We start from the raw sequence: 24,892 nt of genomic DNA, 5'->3' as shown, positions 1-24,892 counted from the left end.
CATGTGCACTAGTGTTAAGGCTTTTATAAGATATAAGGGAATAGTGGGCTGACACTTTGGATAATATTTTATATAGGAGTGGTTCTTTGACTTTGATGGTGGTCTTAGTGGTTACCTGTGTATGATGTTAGTCTTATCTTCTGATTGATTAAGACATCTAGTCATATATACGTAACATTCTCTGTCCTCCACGCTTAGCATTACTGTGTTTATGGTATGCTGGTGTTTGGCGTATGTTCGCCTCTTTTTATATTGGACAACTGAATACTACTAGAGCTGAGTTTTTTAACTCGCAGATGGTTTCAGACATTATATAGAACTTTGAGACCAGTCTTAGTTTAGCTTAGTTTTTTATCATCTCACATGCACTTTATTGTCATTGTTCATATTCCATAGTACAGCCTTTCTACTTATACGTTTTGGTCAGGTCCTTTGGACTTTCAAGCTCTATTTGGGTGCTGACTGTTGACAGATTTTGCATTTGTCAGGTTTTCAGTGAAATAGTATTAGTTTGAACCACCTTATTGGTAGTTCGCTAGATATCTGAGTGCCTGATATTACTAGAGGTGAGTGGGCTGGTTGTTCGCAATCTGATTGTTGATTTTTGCCGTTTATATTCTTTTTTATATTTTCCGTTTCAGATTTTTTGACAATATTTTTTCATTTTTTCATTATGGGTGTGCAGGTTTACGTTGCTAGATGGGGAGTTCTCCATCAGGTTATATGTTAACTAGTAATGCTTCAGTATGCCAGCAGCTGGTTGCTACCTCGCTTTTATGCCTGGTAGCTGCTGTTGCCAGTAGGATACCTTTTACTGCCGGACTGGCCTTTGTTGTCTTGATTGTATTTGTGAATTCTCTTGTTCAGATAGTGGGAGCGATTTTATTTTGATTGTGATCGCCATGGATTGATTTCATTCCTGTGGATTTCTTGAATGGTAATGGCGCTTTCCATTTGAGATATGATGTAAGTTCAGGGCACTTTGCAGCTGCGTTTTAGGTCAGTATTATTTGATATTGTGCTGCTGCGATGGTTATAATAATATGTTATTAACGTACTAGCCAAGATCATGTTTTGCACTTGTTAATAGCAGCAACACATTGTTGCTTCTTATTTTTAGATTGGTAGTTATTGTATGGGACATACTGTTTGACAGTAGTGTTTGCGTAGCATCACTTTTCTACACCACATTGTATATTTGGTGTGGTTTGATGCACATGGTCTGTTTACCGACCGGAGGCTATACATTAAGGAGTTCAGCATGTGCTCAGTTGAGCGACTTTAACAATAGAGTTAGTGTATATATTTCAGTTGCATTAGAGAATTGCTGTATTGTATACTCTCATTCAGAAAATATTGTTTTCCGTTTTATGATTCATGTTTCGTGTTCTGGCCATGATTATTTACAATTTTGTATTAATGCAAGTTTGGTTTGCTAGCAGGCTTGTATTGTCAGTTTGACAGATGGTTTTGTTTTATTTACGTAGAACAGTTTGTCCAAGGCACCTTTTGCTAATTTTGCTATTTATGTCATTTTTTTAAACTTTTTTAAGGAATTTTTATTTGTTTTATAAAAAATTTTTAATGTTGTCTCTTTAAACTAGCCTACTATGATTGTTATCAATTATCTAATTAGGATCTAAATTGGTTAGTTTGAGCGCCAAAAAACTTTGTATAAAAAGCTGTCTAAATTCATGTCTTACTACACCTGAAGAAGCGTAGTACAGCTACGTGAAAGCGCTTGTGTGTTCCTGTTCCAAATAAAGAAGCTTTCCATAACAGTGGTTATCTCCGTGTGGTGTCTCCAGTGGATTTTGTGTGTTTCAAGTATAAATACTTAATTAGGTATAGGTAATTATGTCTGAAGAAGTTGCTCAAACATTGAGCGACGAAAAGTGCTTTACATTCAATAAACCTGTTTTGCTTTCATCTCCTGTGGTTCCTTGGATTTAGCCCTTTCTAGTGGATTTGTTTGTCTGGTAACCTGGTTTGTCTCATCCTGTGGATGTGGACAGACGGCTGTCAAAAAGTACAGTCAGGAACAATTAAAAAGTGTTTTATATAGTGACTGAAATTCTAGTTCCTGCTTACTGCAGATTTGAACAGTCATGTTCTAATAATATGAGTAATAATGTATCTGGTCTTGGGTTTTGTGGTTTTGAATTAACTGATGTTTAATGTCAAATTTTGTATTTGGGTGCTAAATTTATGTCTACTGTTCTGCCTCATTTGCATCAGAATCAAACTGAATGCATTTTATGTGAAAATTGCACTTGCATTATTTTAAACATCACTTAAATGTTCAGCCTCCTGATGATATTTTTGCTTACAGCAGTGAAGTTTATTTTTCCTATTGATCTAATGTTGATAATTAGAGTACAAATGGTTATTCATAGAACATGTATTCTGCTCCTTATTAATGAAAGTATAAAAACATTTTCTAATATTAATTTTCACTTCAACTATTGTGTGATAAATTTCATTACAAAATTGTTAAAAGTTAACAGATATGTTTCAGTGGAAAACCATATGTAATTCGAGAAATAATAAGAATAGTCATAAAGTAACTTGATAAAGGTAAATATGTGGATACAAAGTACTAAGTTGAGTATATAATGCTTTCTAGACCATTTACAAGGTGATGAGACCTATTAAATATGTGATATTTCTACTTGTAATGAAGATTTTAAACCAGTATCTAAAACTTGGTGAAAAAATAAATTCTTAAAAAGATTAGTCAAAATTTTGTACTTGATGCTAAACTGTGCAGATTTTATAGTCTTCTAATGATTCTTAAAAATATGAGTAAACCTTTTAATAATTATAGTTGCCAGTTGTAATAGGATCACAGGATTATACATAACCATCTTAATGAGGTCTGATTTTTGTTGCCTGATCTACATGATTGTGCTGATTTTTTTATCAAATAGATCAAGTTATATAGCAAAATGGTGGGTGTGTTCAGAAATGATTAGCATTGAACAAAGAAGTACTTGAGGGTATTTTTTAAACTTTTCTAGTTTCACAGATTGAGGCTTAATGTGGCCAGATTCAGGTTGTTTTTTTGCACTCAATTTAACTGCAAAAAATATTTATTAAGATGTATGTATAGTTATACTTCACGAAATTCCACAAGTTTTAAAAAACTGTGTTAAATAGCACTTGGCACAGTGTTGATCATTTATGAATATTTCATCACAAATATTGGCTTGTTATCAACAGCGTAGATACTTGCATTACACACAATCAAGGATTAGAAGCTGTACAGCACTTCTTAGGTCATTCTCTTATGATGGAGTCTACTTTGGGACTGACTGCTTTTTAACTTAAAAACATTTTTTTGCATTTGATGAAGTGTGCTTGCAAATGGAAGGTATTACCAAGAGTACCCCATTTGCCCTTTCTTATAATTTGTTAATAGGGCTTTTGAATAAGAAGATATATTTCTGCAAAGGACACACAGACTTTACCAGAGTTCCTTAATTCCCTGATTTCTAACAGATTTACATTTTCATACCAGGTGACCAATAAGGAAGTTAATTATTTAGATTCAACACTGGAGGCTACTGAGAAATTGTATTATAACTAACCTGTGCAAAAAGTTAACTGCTACTGTAGATTATTTTCTTGGCTATAAATATCATCCTCAAAATATTATGGCACGTACTATAATACAGTAGGTTTTGTACCTTGGTTTTTAGTGGAAGCCGGCAAGATTGTTCAGATATTTATTTAAAATGGGTTATAATCGCGAAGATGTTCATAATACTTATGATAAAATATGTAGTATGGCATAACTGGCATAACACTAAGCTTTGGATCAGAAGAATAAGTTGAGGACAGGTGCTTATTTAATAATGCATTATTTTTTAGCTCAATACAATGTATTGTCTAACTTCAGTGTCAATATCATTTATCAATTTATTTTATTTATTTATTTAACATTTGTTAACTGGGAAAGTCCGACTTGGAACAAAGCCAATTTTCAGTGGAGGCCCGGGGAGAAATGCGCCAGACGCATGTCTTTGTAATGTGGGAGGAAACCCACATGAATGCAGGGAGGATATGCAGACTCTGCACAGAAGGTACCCCAGAGCAGAATCAAACCAGAGAACCTCTTGCTGTGAGGTGACAATGCTACTGCTGCACCACTGCTCCATCCAGAAACCCTGGCCCTTGTTGCACTCTGATCCAGGATTGCTTAACATTTTGCATCATAGACTTCTTGTCTCATATATTAAGGTAGAGGTTTGGTGGACTATTTGGTACATAGCTATCTTTCTGTTATAATATGACTGTGTGAAACTTTGTCAGAGGTACTTAATCCTGTATTTTTTGTTCTATTTATTCCATGGTGGTCCTTGTAGTAAGTTTATAAATGACTTAAGATTTGTTACTATGGAACAATTTTTTTGTCAGATTTAAAATGTTTTTATACCATAACATGCTCCTGCAGTACATTTTGTATTGTGAGACAAGTAGAAGATTTAAGGTGAGAATACTGGACTGTGTTAGTGACATATAAAAAGAAGAACTAAACCCAAACATAAAACTACTGTTCAATCTCAGCCTTACTACAGGATATGTACCCAAAGAGTGGCGTACAGCAACAGTGGTCTCTCTCCACAAAGGTGGTGCCTCAACGGATCCTGGAAACTATCACCCCATAAGCTTGACTAGCTTGGTCTGCAAAGCTATGGAAAGGATCATCATGGACCTCATAAATAAAGATATTGGGGACCTACAGTCACTGGATCCTACCCAGTTTGGCTTTGTTAAGGGCAGATCCTGCCTCTTAAACCTGGTCGATTTCTTTGAAACAGTCACCAAGGCCATTGACGAGGGGAAGGTGGTCCACACAGCCTTACCTGGACCTTGCAAAAGCCTTTGATACAATACCCCACTCGGGCATTATAGATAAGCTCACCAGCTTAAATATAAACCCCTATGTCACTAGATGGGTTGCAAACTGGCTCAAGGACAGAACCCACATGGTTAGAATTGCTGGAGCCATGTCAGACTCCAAACCAGTTACAAGTGGTGTCCCACAAGGCTCAGTCCTGGGACCTCTCTTGTTCGGTATATGTTTATCGGAGGTACAGGCTAACACGGAAGGACTGTGGCTGACCAAGTTCACAGATGACTGCAAACTGGGTGCCATAATAGACTCTCCAGCTGACACAAGCATCCTACAAAAGGGCCTCATAGACACAGACAACTGGTGCCAGAGCCATGGCCTTAAGCTAAACGCCAAAAAGTGTATAGTCATCCCCTTTGGCAAAAACAAAGTGCCCACAAATTACCACATAGGTGGTAATCCATTAATCTGGAAGAAGTAATTAGGGACCTGGGGTCCCAAGTTGATAGCAATCTCTCATTTGACAACCATGTGGCCAGAGTGGTTAGAAAACATTTTATATAGCCCACCTAATCATGAAGGGATTCACATCTAGATCAGGGGAGGTCATCGTGCCTCTTTACTCATCCCTCATCAGGCCCATAATTGAGTACAAATGCCCCTTTTGGGATGTACCTTACCAGACACCTGCAGCAACTGGAAAGACCCCAAAAGTACCTCACCAAGAGGATCAAAGGGCTCAAACAGATGCCATATGCTGCCGGTTAAAGAAACTCCAGCTCTACTCAGTGGCATACCGCCTGCTCAGAGGCGATCTGTGCCTGATGTATAAAGCCATGTCCAACCCGGAATTAATGGACATGCTGCACCTCAGAAAATCCAAATCCCATCGAGCTATGCACTCGAGAGACTTGAACCTCAGCACTGAAATAAATAGGACATGCTGGAGGGACAGATTCATAACCCAGAGGCTCCCTTCACTCTGGAATAAAATCCCAGTCCAGGTTAGGCAGAGTCCCTCATTGACTCTCTTCAAGAGGAATCTTGATGAGTGGATGGGAGATGATAGGTTTACCCCGGGTATCACTTCTGTGTCACTGTTAGACATAGGCACAGTATACTAACCTCGAAAAAGGGCATAGCAAAATTCATTTAAAATGGGTGGCGAAATCCAATTCACTCTGGCTAGGTTTATAAATGCCCTAGGGCAGATAGCCTAGTATGAACCTATGAACCTATGAGTAAATCCTGCTGCTGGACATATGGATTGTCATTTTCTGAAAGTTACTGTGTTAGAACAAGTTAGTGAAAGACAACAATACAAATGCGATTGTTTTATGAAGAGAGCCTGCTTATATTAAAGTGTAGGACTTTTGAAGTCCAAAGGGTTAAATGCAGTACTAAATTGGAAGTTTTTACTGAATTAATATTTATTCCTTATTGTACTGAATTAATATTTGCTCCTTATTGTTCTTTTAATTCATATAATTATCCCATATTTAAGCTGTTCAGTGTTTCTGCTTTTGTATCTTACTTTCATACTCTCCTGCGTTTGTATCCTATGTGAAGGCTCTGTCAAGGTTTCAGGAGCCTTTTTAATTAGTTATGTTTTCATTATTGTCTTTTTGCATGGTCCCACCTATTGGTGAAATAGTATGCCTTTGTAGCTCTTGCGGGACAAAAACCCCATTGTTGTGGCACTTGGCCTTAGGACACCAGACAAGATCTTCCAGCCTCCTAGAAGATGACCTACTAGACAGACTTTCTTGTTGCAGTGGCCCACAAAAAGGCTCTTTCCTTGCAGAATCCTGCTTTCCATCCCTAGGTAAAGAATCAAGAACTACTGACAGGTTAGGGAAGCACATTTGTGCATCTTCCCTGTTTTTTTTGAGGGCTGAAATCTACCTTTCTCACTTCCAAATTTTCCAAGATGAGCTGACGGAAGAAATGAGCCAGTCACACAGAGTTTTCAAACAAGCAGTTTAAGCACAGATTGCTGTCACAGATGGCAACTATGTTATAAGTCATTAATCTCACCATCTGAAATGCTAACACTTTTTCAGATTGTGCAGCTAGGGTATCAAGTGCTGGCATAGCTCTTTGCTAGCATGTTTGGTCGTATCTGACAGATTTTGCTGAATATATCAATTTGACCATCAGCACTGCCCTCTTCAGTGGTTTTGCTTTCTTGTGTCCATTAGGTACCTGGAGAATTTGGAAACAGAAAATAGCTAAGTTCCAAATTCAGTGTACCTTTTGTAGAATGCAACAGAGCCCATGTCAACTATACTTCAGTGGCAATCAGATTCCAGGTTCTTCGTAGTGTAGGCAATAAAAACCCAGGCTAATGTTGAGCAAGAGTGGTCTAAATTAATTTAACCGCAAAGAAAACTTCTGGATGGTCATAGTGCTGTCCATCCATCCTTGCCTGTCAGAAGGAAACTGGAGGTGATTGTTGGACTCCAGGACACCCATCTACACATAAGGATTACCAAGGTATGCAGGAGTTTCCTGTGAGTCTGGGTTGTTGCCAGTATTTACCAGTTCCAAACATTTCCATTCAGTGCCACCTCAGGCTTCAGAATGCTCACAAAAATGCAAGTCCATAGTTGCAGTGAATCAGATGCTTCATAGGTTCATAGTTCATAGGTAATTACTAGGCTGTCTGCCCGGTTGGGCCATTTTAAGCCCAGCTAGTTCTACTTTCAAAGGTGATAATCAAACCCTGTACCTTGTGTTTGTAAAGTAAACAGCTTAAGCACTATACCAACTCCCAACCCCCTGCAAGGAGTATAGATATTTCTTTCTTGGACAAGTGGCTTCTAGTCACTCTAACAGAACAAAGCTGGTCAGTGCCCATGTGCCTCTTCTGAATAACTTCCATTCTTAGGAGGTACAGTGATCTCTGCAAAACCCTAGTTGGAGCCTTCTCAAATGCTGCAGGGCACACTATCCTACAGAGGATTTCTTTCCTTGGGCAGGATCCTTCCATTACAGATCTTGGTACTTCAGATTATTCAGTGTCACACAGTCATGGCATTACTTGGTATCAGAGCATTGGTTCTAATGACAGCAGCTATACACATGGTCACATATGCCATATTTTACACAAGTCTTCTGGTATGAACCTTAATTATTCAGTGATCCCCCTTAGCAGATTCTGTGACACAACATATCAAGATTTCCAGTCCCTGAAACTTATATCACTCACCATACCTAACTCTGGGTTGTCTGTTTTAATTCCCAAGACTTATAGTGTTTGTTATTCTGGATACTTCTGCCCTAGGGGGAGGAGACATTGTCAAGCACAGGCCATCCACAGTGTATGGGCAAAGACGGTGCCAGTACTTACACATTAGTGTTCTCGAGATGAGGACATTCCTTTTTACTCACATGTTTTTCTGGCTCCCTGCCCCAAGGTGTTCTAGCTATCTATGCTGACCATATGTCTGTGGTCTAGTATGTAAACAGTGACAAAGGAATAGAATTGTACTATGTCGCCTGACCATTTTCTGGTTGCCAGGCACATTCCAAGGGAAACCATTTCTGTAGTGGATAGGCTCATTCACTCCTTAGCCCAGCTTCCATCATTGGGAGAAAGCTTACTACAGCCTCTTTGCACCCCTGACCAAGTGCACTAGAGTTGCCATGCCTCCTGTTTTTTTCCAGAATATCCAGAAATCAAACTGATTCTCAAGTAGTCCGGAAAACACTGTACAAACTCCAGTATTCTGTTTCAAAAAAGGAAACAGACTATCGGAGTTTGTAAATCGGCTGATTTACTATGCCTTTTTACAGAAAAGCATAGTAAATCAGCTGAAAACAGGTAGCAGGAATAGAAATAGAGTGCATTCCCCTCCATGTGATGTCATCGTGGTATCACAAAATGGGCAGAATAGGGGCGGGAAAGAAGTTGGGGTGGGCGGGGTTACCAGTGATGTAAGGGATGTGGCTTTACTCCAGTTTTAGCCACAACAAAAGGTGGCAACCCTAAAGTACACTAAACTCTTTTTCATTATAAAGCCCACACAAATGGTAAAAAGTACAGTGTTGTACCTACCATAAATGTAGATGTTTGAGTGCTCATACAGCTGCAGTCATTACACTTGGGTTATTCTAATTTTTTCTTGCCCAGATGTCAGGTGTCCCCAGAAAGGAAGGCAAAACATGAAACATACAAAATAGTTTAATCAAAACAGTAGTTGCAAGCAAATACACTATAAAGGAATACCCCAAAGATGTATGTTAAAGGTGTTTATCATTCCTGTCCTAAGTGGGGAAGGAGGGAGATGTAGGCTTGAAAGTGGTTTTGAAATAGTCTATTTGGAAATATTTCCTTGAGCACCTGTAGTAGGACACACAAAGACTTTGTTCTGTTGTCCAAATGTTGTAGCCTCTCTTTTGTCCCTGTGGATTGCATTTATATCCATCTGCATACATTTTTATTCCTCCTTCTTTACATTCAAGTGTGGTGCATTTCAAAAACAATCCACAAGATGGAGCCAAATCTCTTTGTTAAACATTAAATGTACATAGTTTATAGGTTCATAGGTTCATAGGTTCATACTAGGCTATCTGCCCGAGGGCATTTACAAGCCTAGCCCATCGTTTTGTGGCTTACGCCACCCCTTTAGTATGGGGAACTATACCCATTATTTTGCTGTGCCTCTGTCGAGCAGTGACACTGAGGTAATCCCTGGGGTATATCTGCGATCTCCCATCCATTGGTCAAGATTTCTCTTGAACAAGGCCAGCGAGGTGCTCTGCCTCACATGTACCGGGATTTTGTTCCACAGCATAGGGAGTCTTTGGGTGATGAATCTATCCCTGCAGCACGTCCTATTAATAGCCGTGTCAAGGTTTAAGTCTCCGCCCTTGTGGCTCTGATGGATCTAGATTTTTGAGGTGAAGCATATTCATCAAATCTGGGTTTGACATGGCCTTGTATGTTAGGCAAAGGTCACCTCTGAGCAGCGTGTTTACTGAATAGAGCTGGAGTTCTTTCAGTCGGGCAGCATAGGACAGATTTTTGAGACCCTTTATCCTTTTGGTGAGGAACTTTTGTGGCCTCTCCAGCTGCTGCAAGTGTCGGGTCAGATACATTCAATGGGGCATTGTACTCAATCATTGGTCTGATGAGTGATGAGTAAAGGGAGACTATGACCTCCCTTGATCTAGATGAGAATCCCTTCATGATAAGGTGGGCAATGTAGAAGGTCTTCCTAACTACTTTAGCTACATGGGTGTCGAATGACAGACTACTATCAACCTGGGTCCCCAGGTCCCTGATAACTTCTTCTGTGCTCAGTGGATTGCCACCTATTTGGTAGCTAGGGTAACCTTGTTTTTCCCGAAGGGTATGACTATGCATTTTTGGCATTTAACTTTAGGCCGTGGCTCTGGCACCAGTTATCCGCTTCTGTGAGACCCTTCTGAAGGATATCTGTGTCAGATGTGTTTTCTACTATGGCCCAGTTTGCAGTCATCTGCAAACTTTGTCAGCCATAACCCTCCTGTGTTTGCTTGTACTCGAAAAGTAGATGCCAAACAAGAGTGGGCCCAGGACTGAGCCCTGTGGGACACCACTTGTGACAGGCTTTGAGTCTGACATGGCGCCAGCAGCTCTGACCCTGTGGGTTCTGTCACTCAGCCAGTTTGCAACCCATCTTGTGATGTATGGGTTGACATTTAAGCTGATGAGTTTTTCAATGATACCGAATGGGGTATTGTATCAAGGCCTTAGCCAGATCGAGGTAGGCTGTATGGACTGCCTTTCCTCATCAATGGCTTTGGTGACTGTTTCAAAAGTCAACCAAGTTTAAAAGGCATGATCTGCCTTTGACAAAGCCAAACTGGGTTGGATCCAAAGTCTGCAAATTCCCTATGTCTTTATTTATGAGGTCCATTATGATCCTCTCCATGGCTTTGCAGATAAGGCTTGTCAAGCTAATGGGCGGTAATTTCCAGGGTCGGTGGAGGCACCGCCTTTGTGAAGTGGTACCACAGTTGCAGTGCGCCACCCCTGGGTAATGATCCAGAGGTAAGACTTTGATTAAACAGCTGTCCTAGCTGTGGGTTTAATTCCTCATTGAGTTCATGGAGCACACAGCCGGGGACACCATCAGGTCCCATGGATGCTGTGTTTTTGCTTTGGAGAGAGCAGTTCTCACTTGGGCTGGAGATGTTTGGGGCTGCAATCGCTTGGTATAGATATCTCTCCTTTGGGGGAGGGGAGAAGTTTGCACTGAACCTGTCAGCCAGTATGTTGGCAATGTCTGTAGGATCAGTAATCTTCACATCATTTTGAACTAGCTCTGAGCATATCTGGGAGTTTCCTCCCAGGTTTCTAACATAGCTAAAGAAGGCCTTATGATTGTCTTTTGAGTCTTTAGCTATTTTTCTCTCGAAATTTGCTTTGGATGATTTTATGAGAGCTCTTAGTTTTTACTTATAGTGATCAAGGGTGTCTTACCTTTTAAGGATTTTGCTCTATCTTGTAGTAGCTTCCTCCTTTGTTGTAGAGTTTGTTTATGGCTGGGGTCCACCAGACTGGACGCTTGCCTTTGGTACAAAGAGTCTTTGTTTTGCTTGGGATTGCCTTATCCATGCAGTCCTGCAGGTGCTGGTAGAAGGCATTTGTAAGTGATTCAGCTGCTTGAGTACTGTTTTCCTCCGCTCGGGGCCTTAAAGGAGACCACACTAGTCTTTAGAAGTGTGAAGTCGGCTTTTGAGAAGTTCTTTACTGTGGTCTTTTTATTTCAGGTGGGGTGGGATGAGGACCTCCAGCGAGATTAGTTTGTGGTCTGATCTCACCAGTGAGGGGTACACCTCCGTGTTGAACATTGTGCTCCCATGTTCGTGATGATGAGATCAAGTATGTTATCTCCTCTTGTGGGATGGTGACTAGTTGTTCCATGGCATTTGAGTTTATGAATTCCAGGAACTTTTGGGCTAGGTGTTTGGGCTTGAGTAGTGTTCCCAGTCTATATTAGGGTAATTGAAGTCACCTAGTATGATGGTGTTTGGTGATACATTTATCCCTCTAGTGTTTTCAGGAAGGCCATGTGAGGTTCCTGAGTTTGTGAGGGTGGCCTGTAACATGCTACAATTTGCAGAGCAGTCTTGCCTATGGTTAATTGCACCTGGATGGTCTCCGATGCATCGTGCGTTGCCACCAGTCTTGAGGTGTGGGTGTCCTTGATGAATATGGATACCCTCCTTTCTTGGTATTGTCCAGATTTTGGGGCCGGAACGCATGATATGAGGTAAAACCTGATAGCTGGGGTGCTCTCAGGAGCCTTGAACCAGGTTTCTGTCACAGCACAGACATCGATGTTCTCCATACTGAGAAGGGCCTCGAAAAGTGCATTTTGAGATTTAGACTTCTGGCATTGAGCAGCATTACCCTTAGTTTTTTCCTTTTTGTGTTCTAGGGTGGTAGGTTTAGAATTTGAGCCTTGCCTAAAAAGGCACTATGGGGTGGCAAGAGCCTTTGCCAATATCCGAATCCCAGGGTGACAGGTGCAAGCCGCCCTTGCAAGCAGCTGGCTTGTCCAGCATGTCATCCCAGGCAGACAGACACTGGATCCCCTTTGAATGACACCAGTGTTTAAGCCAATTGTTAAAGCTGATCATCTTATCTCTGTATTGTGGCATCATTCTTGGTGAAGGTAGGATACTGCTCAAGGTCAGGGTCATACCTGTCTGGGCTACATAATCAGAGAGCTCCTCAATGTCTCTTTTCATGTAGTCCAAGGAGGTAATGCCTCAGGTCGCTTACACCAGCGTGGACAATGACTGAATCATATTTGTACCTGCTGTTGAGAGACCTGAGTGCTTGCATTATGTGGCGGATTCTAGCGCCGACAGGCAGCTTACTGTGACCTTCTCCTTACTCAGTCTGGTGAGCTGGACGCCAGTGTGTCTGACTATGGAGTCACCAATGACTAGTGTGTCTGGCATTGTGTTTGGCCTTAAGGGCTGTGACTGTTTGACACTCTGACTGTGAGGTCTATGTGTTGCAGGTGTTGTGTTCTGAGGTGGTGGTTGTTTGGGTGTCTGCTTTGGTGGCCTCTGCTGTTTTGGTAGATTTTGATCAGAGCCTCCGAGTATGTCTTTGTGTGTTTATGTGTATGATTTGAGGTTGTAATGGTAATATGTGAGACTGGGTCTATAGTGTGTGTGGTAACCTTCTCCTCCTGACTGGTCTTGCCAGTCCTATGTTGAGAGAGCTCAGCCTCCAGTTTGGCCGTATAGTTGCATCTCTCGCATGTATTTGTGTTTTGTGGGAGGAGGAGAGGGTTGTTCAGTGTACATGAGGCAATTGTAACATTGCCTCAATATTCCCAGGTTCACCAGCTGAGCAGGAGAGGACACTAGCAACTGATCCCTCGACATGCTAGAAGGAATAGACAAAAAACTTTAAAAAGATTCCGGGGACGGGTGACCGAGAAATGGGGGTTGCCTTTTGGGGTACTATCTATGACAAGAGTGCCGATCAAGGTAATAAGTACTGTAGGAGCAAGTGCTACGCTTAACAGATAGAGAATAGTCTACTTGGAGTCAAGTAGAGATGATCTTTTAATTATAGGATACGCTGATTAGATCAGTAGTATAGTTCGAGGAAGGTAGTTTTAAGGAAAATTTGAAGAGTGGACTTTAGGTAGCCGAATAGTTTAAACCTGCTTAACCGGGCGCTGCCCTAGTGTGCAACAGTAGCAACTCCGCTAAATCGGCTAAATCGGCTAAATCGCTTAAAGCGTGCTTTATAGCAGGGGCTGGAAAAGACAGGAAATGACCCAAATTGGCCAACAAACCACAAGTCACTGCCCTAAACCACTCCTCTGAGGACAAATGAAGGAGTTATGGAAATGACCCCTAGTGGCCAATAAAACTACAGTTTCAAGTCAGTAACCACCTCTCCGGGGCAGGGAAGCTGCTCAATGTTAGTCACTGCCACTGATAAACACAGAGACCCTCCTTCAGCCCAAGCAAAATGGCCTCACAGAAACTTTCAAACAGTTCAGGAACAGCAAGCCTGTAACTGAACTTTTTAACTCTCAGAAAAGTGGGAAAAAGCAAGATTTTTTTTGTTTTTGTTTTTACAGAGATAGCAGAGGTTCACAAGTAATATCAAGTTATAACAGTGCAGTAAATGACCCCACACAAGAGTGCTAGGTCAAGGACAGAAAATATGCAAGTTTTAAGAAAAAACGATTTAAAATTAAGTGCAAACAGGAAATTCAGCAAACAGCTTTGGTTGTGCTCTAAATACAGCTACTAATACAGAAATCAAGTTTAACAAGCCAGAAAATGCTCAAGCTAGGCAGCTATGCAGAAAAACTTAGCAAATAAACAGAGAAAAAATACTTAAAATCTCAAAAGTGGCTCCTTCTTCTCTCAGCGTTTTTCCTCTTGGAGGGTGCTTCACCAACAGCCAACAAGCCTGAAAAGACGCCAAACCACGAGGCAACTAGGTTTTAAGAGAGGAAGATGAAGGAGTTATGGAAATGACCCCTAGTGGCCAATAAAACTACAGTTTCAAGTCAGTAACCTCCCCTCCGGGCGGCAGGGAAGCTGCTCAATGTTAGTCACTGCCACTGATAAACACAGAGACCCTCCTTCAGCCCAAGCAAAATGGCCTCACAGAAACTTTCAAACAGTTCAGGAACAGCAAGCCTGTAACTGAACTTTTTAACTCTCAGAAAAGTGGGAAAAAGCAAGATTTTTTTGTTTTTGTTTTTACAGAGATAGCAGAGGTTCACAAGTAATATCAAGTTATAACAGTGCAGTAAATGACCCCACACAAGAGTGCTAGGTCAAGGACAGAAAATATGCAAGTTTTAAGAAAAAACGATTTAAAATTAAGTGCAAACAGGAAATTCAGCAAACAGCTTTTGGTTGTGCTCTAAATACAGCTACTAATACAGAAATCAAGTTTAACAAGCCAGAAAATGCTCAAGCTAGGCAGCTATGCAGAAAAACTTAGCAAATAAACAGAGAAAAATACTTAAAATCTCAAAAGTGGCTCCCTTCTTCTCTCAGCGTTTTTCCTCTTGGAGGGTGCTTCACCAACAGCCAACAAGCCTGAAAAGACGCTCAAACCACGAGGCAACTAGGTTTTAAGAGAGGAAGATGAAGGAGTTATGGAAATGACCCCTAGTGGCCAATAAAACTACAGTTTCAAGTCAGTAACCACCTCTCCGGGGCAGGGAAGCTGCTCAATGTTAGTCACTGCCACTGATAAACACAGAGACCCTCCTTCAGCCCAAGCAAAATGGCCTCACAGAAACTTTCAAACAGTTCAGGAACAGCAAGCCTGTAACTGAACTTTTTAACTCTCAGAAAAGTGGGAAAAAGCAAGATTTTTTTTTTGTTTTGTTTTTACAGAGATAGCAGAGGTTCACAAGTAATATCAAGTTATAACAGTGCAGTAAATGACCCCACACAAGAGTGCTAGGTCAAGGACAGAAAATATGCAAGTTTTAAGAAAAAACGATTTAAAATTAAGTGCAAACAGGAAATTCAGCAAACAGCTTTTGGTTGTGCTCTAAATACAGCTACTAATACAGAAATCAAGTTTAACAAGCCAGAAAATGCTCAAGCTAGGCAGCTATGCAGAAAAACTTAGCAAATAAACAGAGAAAAAATACTTAAAATCTCAAAAGTGGCTCCTTCTTCTCTCAGCGTTTTTCCTCTTGGAGGGTGCTTCACCAACAGCCAACAAGCCTGAAAAGACGCTCAAACCACGAGGCAACTAGGTTTTAAGAGAGGAAGATGAAGGAGTTATGGAAATGACCCCTAGTGGCCAATAAAACTACAGTTTCAAGTCAGTAACCACCTCTCCGGGGCAGGGAAGCTGCTCAATGTTAGTCACTGCCACTGATAAACACAGAGACCCTCCTTCAGCCCAAGCAAAATGGCCTCACAGAAACTTTCAAACAGTTCAGGAACAGCAAGCCTGTAACTGAACTTTTTAACTCTCAGAAAAGTGGGAAAAAGCAAGATTTTTTTTTGTTTTGTTTTTACAGAGATAGCAGAGGTTCACAAGTAATATCAAGTTATAACAGTGCAGTAAATGACCCCACACAAGAGTGCTAGGTCAAGGACAGAAAATATGCAAGTTTTAAGAAAAACGATTTAAAATTAAGTGCAAACAGGAAATTCAGCAAACAGCTTTTGGTTGTGCTCTAAATACAGCTACTAATACAGAAATCAAGTTTAACAAGCCAGAAAATGCTCAAGCTAGGCAGCTATGCAGAAAAACTTAGCAAATAAACAGAGAAAAAATACTTAAAATCTCAAAAGTGGCTCCCTTCTTCTCTCAGCGTTTTTCCTCTTGGAGGGTGCTTCACCAACAGCCAACAAGCCTGAAAAGACGCTCAAACCACGAGGCAACTAGGTTTTAAGAGAGGAAGATGAAGGAGTTATGGAAATGACCCCTAGTGGCCAATAAAACTACAGTTTCAAGTCAGTAACCACCTCTCCGGGGCAGGGAAGCTGCTCAATGTTAGTCACTGCCACTGATAAACACAGAGACCCTCCTTCAGCCCAAGCAAAATGGCCTCACAGAAACTTTCAAACAGTTCAGGAACAGCAAGCCTGTAACTGAACTTTTTAACTCTCAGAAAAGTGGGAAAAAGCAAGATTTTTTTTGTTTTGTTTTTACAGAGATAGCAGAGGTTCACAAGTAATATCAAGTTATAACAGTGCAGTAAATGACCCCACACAAGAGTGCTAGGTCAAGGACAGAAAATATGCAAGTTTTAAGAAAAAACGATTTAAAATTAAGTGCAAACAGGAAATTCAGCAAACAGCTTTTGGTTGTGCTCTAAATACAGCTACTAATACAGAAATCAAGTTTAACAAGCCAGAAAATGCTCAAGCTAGGCAGCTATGCAGAAAAACTTAGCAAATAAACAGAGAAAAATACTTAAAATCTCAAAAGTGGCTCCTTCTTCTCTCAGCGTTTTTCCTCTTGGAGGGTGCTTCACCAACAGCCAACAAGCCTGAAAAGACGCTCAAACCACGAGGCAACTAGGTTTTAAGAGAGGAAGATGAAGGAGTTATGGAAATGACCCCTAGTGGCCAATAAAACTACAGTTTCAAGTCAGTAACCACCTCTCCGGGGCAGGGAAGCTGCTCAATGTTAGTCACTGCCACTGATAAACACAGAGACCCTCCTTCAGCCCAAGCAAAATGGCCTCACAGAAACTTTCAAACAGTTCAGGAACAGCAAGCCTGTAACTGAACTTTTTAACTCTCAGAAAAGTGGGAAAAAGCAAGATTTTTTTTGTTTTGTTTTTACAGAGATAGCAGAGGTTCACAAGTAATATCAAGTTATAACAGTGCAGTAAATGACCCCACACAAGAGTGCTAGGTCAAGGACAGAAAATATGCAAGTTTTAAGAAAAACGATTTAAAATTAAGTGCAAACAGGAAATTCAGCAAACAGCTTTGGTTGTGCTCTAAATACAGCTACTAATACAGAAATCAAGTTTAACAAGCCAGAAAATGCTCAAGCTAGGCAGCTATGCAGAAAAACTTAGCAAATAAACAGAGAAAAAATACTTAAAATCTCAAAAGTGGCTCCTTCTTCTCTCAGCGTTTTTCCTCTTGGAGGGTGCTTCACCAACAGCCAACAAGCCTGAAAAGACGCTCAAACCACGAGGCAACTAGGTTTTAAGAGAGGAAGATGAAGGAGTTATGGAAATGACCCCTAGTGGCCAATAAAACTACAGTTTCAAGTCAGTAACCACCTCTCCGGGGCAGGAAGCTGCTCAATGTTAGTCACTGCCACTGATAAACACAGAGACCCTCCTTCAGCCCAAGCAAAATGGCCTCACAGAAACTTTCAAACAGTTCAGGAACAGCAAGCCTGTAACTGAACTTTTAACTCTCAGAAAAGTGGGAAAAAAGCAAGATTTTTTTTGTTTTTGTTTTTTACAGAGATAGCAGAGGTTCACAAGTAATATCAAGTTATAACAGTGCAGTAAATGACCCCACACAAGAGTGCTAGGTCAAGGACAGAAAATATGCAAGTTTTAAGAAAAAACGATTTAAAATTAAGTGCAAACAGGAAATTCAGCAAACAGCTTTTGGTTGTGCTCTAAATACAGCTACTAATACAGAAATCAAGTTTAACAAGCCAGAAAATGCTCAAGCTAGGCAGCTATGCAGAAAAACTTAGCAAATAAACAGAGAAAAATACTTAAAATCTCAAAAGTGGCTCCCTTCTTCTCTCAGCGTTTTTCCTCTTGGAGGGTGCTTCACCAACAGCCAACAAGCCTGAAAAGACGCCAAACCACGAGGCAACTAGGTTTTAAGAGAGGAAGATGAAGGAGTTATGGAAATGACCCCTAGTGGCCAATAAAACTACAGTTTCAAGTCAGTAACCACCTCCTCGGGGCAGGAAGCTGCTCAATGTTAGTCACTGCCACTGATAAACACAGAGACCCTCCTTCAGCCCAAGCAAAATGGCCTCACAGAAACTTTCAAACAGTTCAGGAACAGCAAGCCTGTAACTGAACTTTTTAACTCTCAGAAAAGTGGGAAAAAGCAAGATTTTTTTTTGTTTTTGTTTTTACAGAGATAGCAGAGGTTCACAAGTAATATCAAGTTATAACAGTGCAGTAAATGACCCCACACAAGAGTGCTAGGTCAAGGACAGAAAATATGCAAGTTTTAAGAAAAACGATTTAAAATTAAGTGCAAACAGGAAATTCAGCAAACAGCTTTTGGTTGTGCTCTAAATACAGCTACTAATACAGAAATCAAGTTTAACAAGCCAGAAAATGCTCAAGCTAGGCAGCTATGCAGAAAAACTTAGCAAATAAACAGAGAAAAAATACTTAAAATCTCAAAAGTGGCTCCTTCTTCTCTCAGCGTTTTTCCTCTTGGAGGGTGCTTCACCAACAGCCAACAAGCCTGAAAAGACGCTCAAACCACGAGGCAACTAGGTTTTAAGAGAGGAAGATGAAGGAGTTATGGAAATGACCCCTAGTGGCCAATAAAACTACAGTTTCAAGTCAGTAACCACCTCTCCAGGGGGCAGGGAAGCTGCTCAATGTTAGTCACTGCCACTGATAAACACAGAGACCCTCCTTCAGCCCAAGCAAAATGGCCTCACAGAAACTTTCAAACAGTTCAGGAACAGCAAGCCTGTAACTGAACTTTTTTAACTCTCAGAAAAGTGGGAAAAAGCAAGATTTTTTTTTTGTTTTTGTTTTTTTATAGAGATAGCAGAGGTTCACAAGTAATATCAAGTTATAACAGTGCAGTAAATGACCCCACACAAGAGTGCTAGGTCAAGGACAGAAAATATGCAAGTTTTAAGAAAAAAACGATTTAAAATTAAGTGCAAACAGGAAATTCAGCAAACAGCTTTTGGTTGTGCTCTAAATACAGCTACTAATACAGAAATCAAGTTTAACAAGCCAGAAAATGCTCAAGCTAGGCAGCTATGCAGAAAAACTTAGCAAATAAACAGAGAAAAAATACTTAAAATCTCAAAAGTGGCTCCTTCTTCTCTCAGCTTTTTCCTCTTGAGGGTGCTTCACCAACAGCCAACAAGCCTGAAAAGACGCTCAAACCACGAGGCAACTAGGTTTTAAGAGAGGAAGATGAAGGAGTTATGGAAATGACCCCTAGTGGCCAATAAAACTACAGTTTCAAGTCAGTAACCACCTCTCCGGGGCAGGGAAGCTGCTCAATGTTAGTCACTGCCACTGATAAACACAGAGACCCTCCTTCAGCCCAAGCAAAATGGCCTCACAGAAACTTTCAAACAGTTCAGGAACAGCAAGCCTGTAACTGAACTTTTTAACTCTCAGAAAAGTGGGAAAAAGCAAGATTTTTTTTTGTTTTTGTTTTTACAGAGATAGCAGAGGTTCACAAGTAATATCAAGTTATAATAGTGCAGTAAATGGCCCCACACAAGAGTGCTAGGTCAAGGACAGAAAATATGCAAGTTTTAAGAAAAAATCGATTTAAAATTAAGTGCAAACAGGAAATTCAGCAAACAGCTTTTGGTTGTGCTCTAAATACAGCTACTAATACAGAAATCAAGTTTAACAAGCCAGAAAATGCTCAAGCTAGGCAGCTATGCAGAAAAACTTAGCAAATAAACAGAGAAAAATACTTAAAATCTCAAAAGTGGCTCCTTCTTCTCTCAGCGTTTTTTCCTCTTGGAGGGTGCTTCACCAACAGCCAACAAGCCTGAAAAGACGCTCAAACCACGAGGCAACTAGGTTTTAAGAGAGGAAGATGAAGGAGTTATGGAAATGACCCTAGTGGCCAATAAAACTACAGTTTCAAGTCAGTAACCACCTCTCCGGGGCAGGGAAGCTGCTCAATGTTAGTCACTGCCACTGATAAACACAGAGACCCTCCTTCAGCCCAAGCAAAATGGCCTCACAGAAACTTTCAAACAGTTCAGGAACAGCAAGCCTGTAACTGAACTTTTAACTCTCAGAAAAGTGGGAAAAAGCAAGATTTTTTTTTTGTTTTGTTTTTACAGAGATAGCAGAGGTTCACAAGTAATATCAAGTTATAACAGTGCAGTAAATGACCCCACACAAGAGTGCTAGGTCAAGGACAGAAAATATGCAATTTTTAAGAAAAAAACGATTTAAAATTAAGTGCAAACAGGAAATTCAGCAAACAGCTTTTGGTTGTGCTCTAAATACAGCTACTAATACAGAAATCAAGTTTAACAAGCCAGAAAATGCTCAAGCTAGGCAGCTATGCAGAAAAACTTAGCAAATAAACAGAGAAAAAATACTTAAAATCTCAAAAGTGGCTCCCTTCTTCTCTCAGCGTTTTTTCCTCTTGGAGGGTGCTTCACCAACAGCCAACAAGCCTGAAAAGACCATATTTATATATATGTAGGGTAATTTTTTAATGGATTTTAAAGAAAATTTTTAAGTAATGTGTCCTTGTGTTTTTATTTAGTAAAAGGAAAATACTATACCCGGTTTTGGGACATGTATGAAATGAGTATATGTTTTTAACTGTCTGGTTCAAATTTTATTCATTAATTAATTGATCTTTTTCTTATTGGTAGATTTGTAAAGGGAGACTGTTTATAAAGGGGTGGTTTGATTCAAGCCTACATCTGACGAAGTGTATGATAAACGAAAATGTATATTTGTGAGCGTTTATGGTGTTTTTGTGCATTAAACGTTTGGTTTCACGGTTCCTCTCAAGGGCTTTGTTTTACCATTTGTGTGGGGTTTTTTGGACTTATTGGTGGAGTTTAAGCCCATTTGGTGTGTTTTTTCATTATTTTTCATTATCCCTGCTCCAGGGGAATATCTCATCAATGCTGTTGTCCAAAAGTGGCCCCAGGGCTCCTTTGCACTTTTCCCCAATTTTCAGTTATTGTAAAATGCTTACTGTAGGCAGAACAAATATATAGATATTCTTATCGCCCCATTTTGGTTTGACAAGTGGCTTCCTTTGCTTGGACTTCATCTTCTGGAGAATCAGTTATGCCTAAGGCCCTTCAAAGCCCTTCTGACCCATCCATCCGACAAGTCTCCACCTGAACCTTCACTTCCTCCATCTAACTACTTTTATTCCATTTTCTGTTCTACTAATGGCCAGAGACTCTTCTTAGCCCACTAGGATAGTTCAGAAACTCATTTTAGTCCAGAGACCTAATACTCAGAAGATGTACCCAAGTAAATGTACACATTTTTCTGTATGGGCTACTTTGGATCCCTTTAAAGCTCCAGTGCCAGCAGCACTAGGTTACCACATCCAGATTTCTGACAAAGAATTAAGCTTTTACTCTACTGAGGTGTACCTTGCTGCCATTTTTGATTTCCATCAAGGTTGTAATTATTTTATCTTTAACATCTTCAATGGGATCTAACGCCTTTTTGAAAGTCACTTTTCTTGTTTGACTTGCTCTCAAGGCTCTTATGTGTCCATGGGATTTGTACTTTTGTCATAGAGAAATTGACTCTTCTTTTTAAGACAGCTGTTACTGTGGGATTGAAATATTTATCTCTGAAAGTACTTTGTTGAACATAACTTCAGACAGAAGAGTCCTTTTGTTTCAAGGATTAGGTGCATATCTTCCTTACTTAATTTTCCACATGGATAGAGTATCATAAGCTACCCTATTATTTATGCCTGAGGTAGCCACTGAAAAAAATGTAAGTCTGACAACCTACCTACATTTTTCAAGTTACTCTTAACATAAGCAAGCATTTGTTGCACTGTATGGATGTCCATAGATAGCTCTGGTTTTGAGTGAACAGGACCATGTCTTTAAGGGAAAAAAATCACAATTGTTTCTACCATTTTGCAGTAGAAATTGGGTTCTAAAGTTATTTTTGCCATGTGGTTGGCTGGTTGTTTTAAATTCTGTTGTGAGAAACAATATAAACATTTTGCTTTCTGTGTATAAAATTTAGACAGACAGAGCAGTGTCTGTTTATCTATCTCCCTCTGTCTCTCTCTCTCTCTCTCTCTTTTGGGCATTTTTCAAAAATGAGTCCTTGGATAATATTTGTAGCAGCAACATAGCTTAATCGATTACTTTCACAAAATACTACAAGCCAGATGTTACCCCTAGATCCAGGCCCTCCATTTTGGACATAATTAGCAAAGGTATATTCCCATTAATAGAACTACCCATGTATTCCCAGTAAGGTGACTGCCAATGTATTCCTATGAAGGTGACTCCTACTCATGTATTTCCATGAAGGAGACTCTATCCGTATATTCCCATGAAGGTGACTACCCATATATTCCAATGAAGGTGGCTACCCAAGAGGGTAAGTGTAGGATTTTATCTTGTGGTTAACAAATATGAACCTCCTCATATCAGGTATGAAAGTTATATTCTCACCGTAACATTAAATCTGGATAAGCAAGTCCATCCTTGTCAGTACACCAACCCTACTTCCTTTGCCTTCTTGATGAAATGGTTTACAGGTTGTCGTTATTATTCAGATTATTTCTGCTATGCTTTAGCAGGCATTAAAAGATCTGAAGAGGAAGAAGTTTTGCATAGCATAATGGGGGAAAAGGGGCTTGCACATATTTCATGTGCTGCTGTGCCTAATGCGTGCCAAACATGGCTCTGCTGTTGAGAGTATGGACCTGCTCATCCGAATCTAATATTAGGGTAAGTAGATAACTTACAGACTTTATATGCTGCTTTAAACATAAAATGAAACTCTGTAATTGCAGGGTTTGCAGAAAGTTATTTATTGACTAGAATGCCAAATGTTTTTTTTTGTACAGCTGTTGTTACCTATGTATTTATTTGTATTGTTGTATCAAACAGTTGTGACTCGATCAGTTGGCTTGCTGATCCTGAAGGACCCTTTTCAGCCATGACCTAGGTCCAGGACACAAGCACAAAGAGTAAAGAAGTATATGAGCTTAATAACGTACAAGGACATTATTTGGCCTAACATTAACAAATGCAGTTAGTATGCAAGGAGATAGTAATGCAAAATCTGATAATCGGGAGTTATGTCTTAGTAAGTTAAGTATAATTCAAAGCAGTGGTTAGGAAACAAAATGTAAAAAGGTAAGGCTGTAGCAGATCAGCTTTTTAACCTATTAGGGATTGTGCTGAAAAGTGTTGGAATTAAAAGAAGCAAGGACAGCCATGTCGTACGTTCAAGTACCAGGAGAGACTTTTTATAGAGCATATTAAAATGTAACAAAATGTACTTGTTAAGGGTGTTGGGAGAAGTTGATTCCTCATTTGTGAAGTAAAACAGAAGAAAGACATACAAGCAGGGACTAGTTTAAAAAAGAACCAGTAAGGTATATTGATAGGAGGAGAAATATAAAGGATACTCATTCAGAGTATACTTAGTAGAAGTGGTGTAGATAAAGAATAAATAAGAGAGATGCACTGAATAGGATGTCTCACCCTAAGGTCATCACTCTCTGGTAAAGCAAATGGTACCATATGGCATGCAGCTACTTTGTGTTTATCAGTCAATCTTACAACGCTTCCTGTCATGTCCAAAAGCATGATTTAATGACTCTACCTCATTCTCTATTAAAAAAAAAAAAACATGGAACTGTTGCTGTTCACCCCCTAAAACCCATCAGAATGCTGTAACTTCTTTCATGCTTTCTTCCTTCTCTGGGACCCCATTAAAATTGTTCCTCATTGGAAACTACTGGGACTTACTGTTGATCTTATCCGTAAATTTTACATGTTTCTCAAGTGAACAAAAACACACATCAAAAAGAGGTCAGCTCTAGCAAGATAAACCTTTTTTTACCAACAAGGAAATGCATTGCATCTGGCCTACTTCCCAGCGTCATATATCCAGCATCAACTCTCACCAACCTTCAGTCTACAAAACTGGCCACATGAGAGCAAACATTACAAAATTTGCCGAATCTGCCACTAGCTCTGTCTTGCCAGCTCCTTACTGCAAAATACTTTGTCAGCTTTATTGGCTTGAATTACCTTACCTCCTGGAATTATGCCAACTAAAGCAAGCACCAAAGTTTTACACAAATGTTCCTCATTATTTTCACTTATAACCTGTTATATCCCTTCCCACGTCCTCAGACCCGCCAACAGATAGTTAATTATTGTCTTTTTTCCAGTAACTGCCATGGGGATGTACTACACTCATCCTATGTTGCCAAACATTGGAACACCCTTCCTCTATTTCTTTGGGAAACTATAAACCCAGACAAATTCAAGGCCCTACCTGAAATCACACCTCCTTTCCAAATGGTCATGCCGTTGCTCCCCCATTCCTGGTTAATCCCTTCTATTACATTTTGTACTATTTTCTTCTACCGTAGCATAATCTACTTTCTTGCTTCTTTTAAGTATCAGTTATATGCTGTATTAATTCTGATTACTTGTTATTTTCTTCTAAGTCCTAATCTGCTCTTATCCTTTCTTCAGTATTTAATATTATACCTCATTTTTTTATTCTAGTTGTGTAATGGCATAGCTCAAAATACCTTTTTGTTAAACCTGTCTTTATCAATCACTTCTCCACCATTTTATATATTTCTGAAACTTCTGTGAAA

The 24,892-nt window shown here is 39.9% G+C and overlaps 1 protein-coding gene across 1 annotated transcript in view; it reads left to right on the top strand.

Moving 5' to 3' along the window:
* The window catches only part of ZNF236 (zinc finger protein 236), a 1,651,223-nt gene that overhangs the window by 1,300,150 nt on the left and 326,181 nt on the right, over positions 1 to 24,892 (top strand). The window lies entirely within an intron of this gene.

Source organism: Protopterus annectens, chromosome 3.part1, assembly GCF_019279795.1.
Source record: "Protopterus annectens isolate FY-2018-M chromosome 3.part1, PAN1.0, whole genome shotgun sequence".
Taxonomy (NCBI): domain Eukaryota; kingdom Metazoa; phylum Chordata; order Ceratodontiformes; family Protopteridae; genus Protopterus; species Protopterus annectens.
The sequence above is the reverse complement of the archived record's forward strand: the minus strand, read 5'-3'. Positions and strand labels throughout refer to the sequence as shown.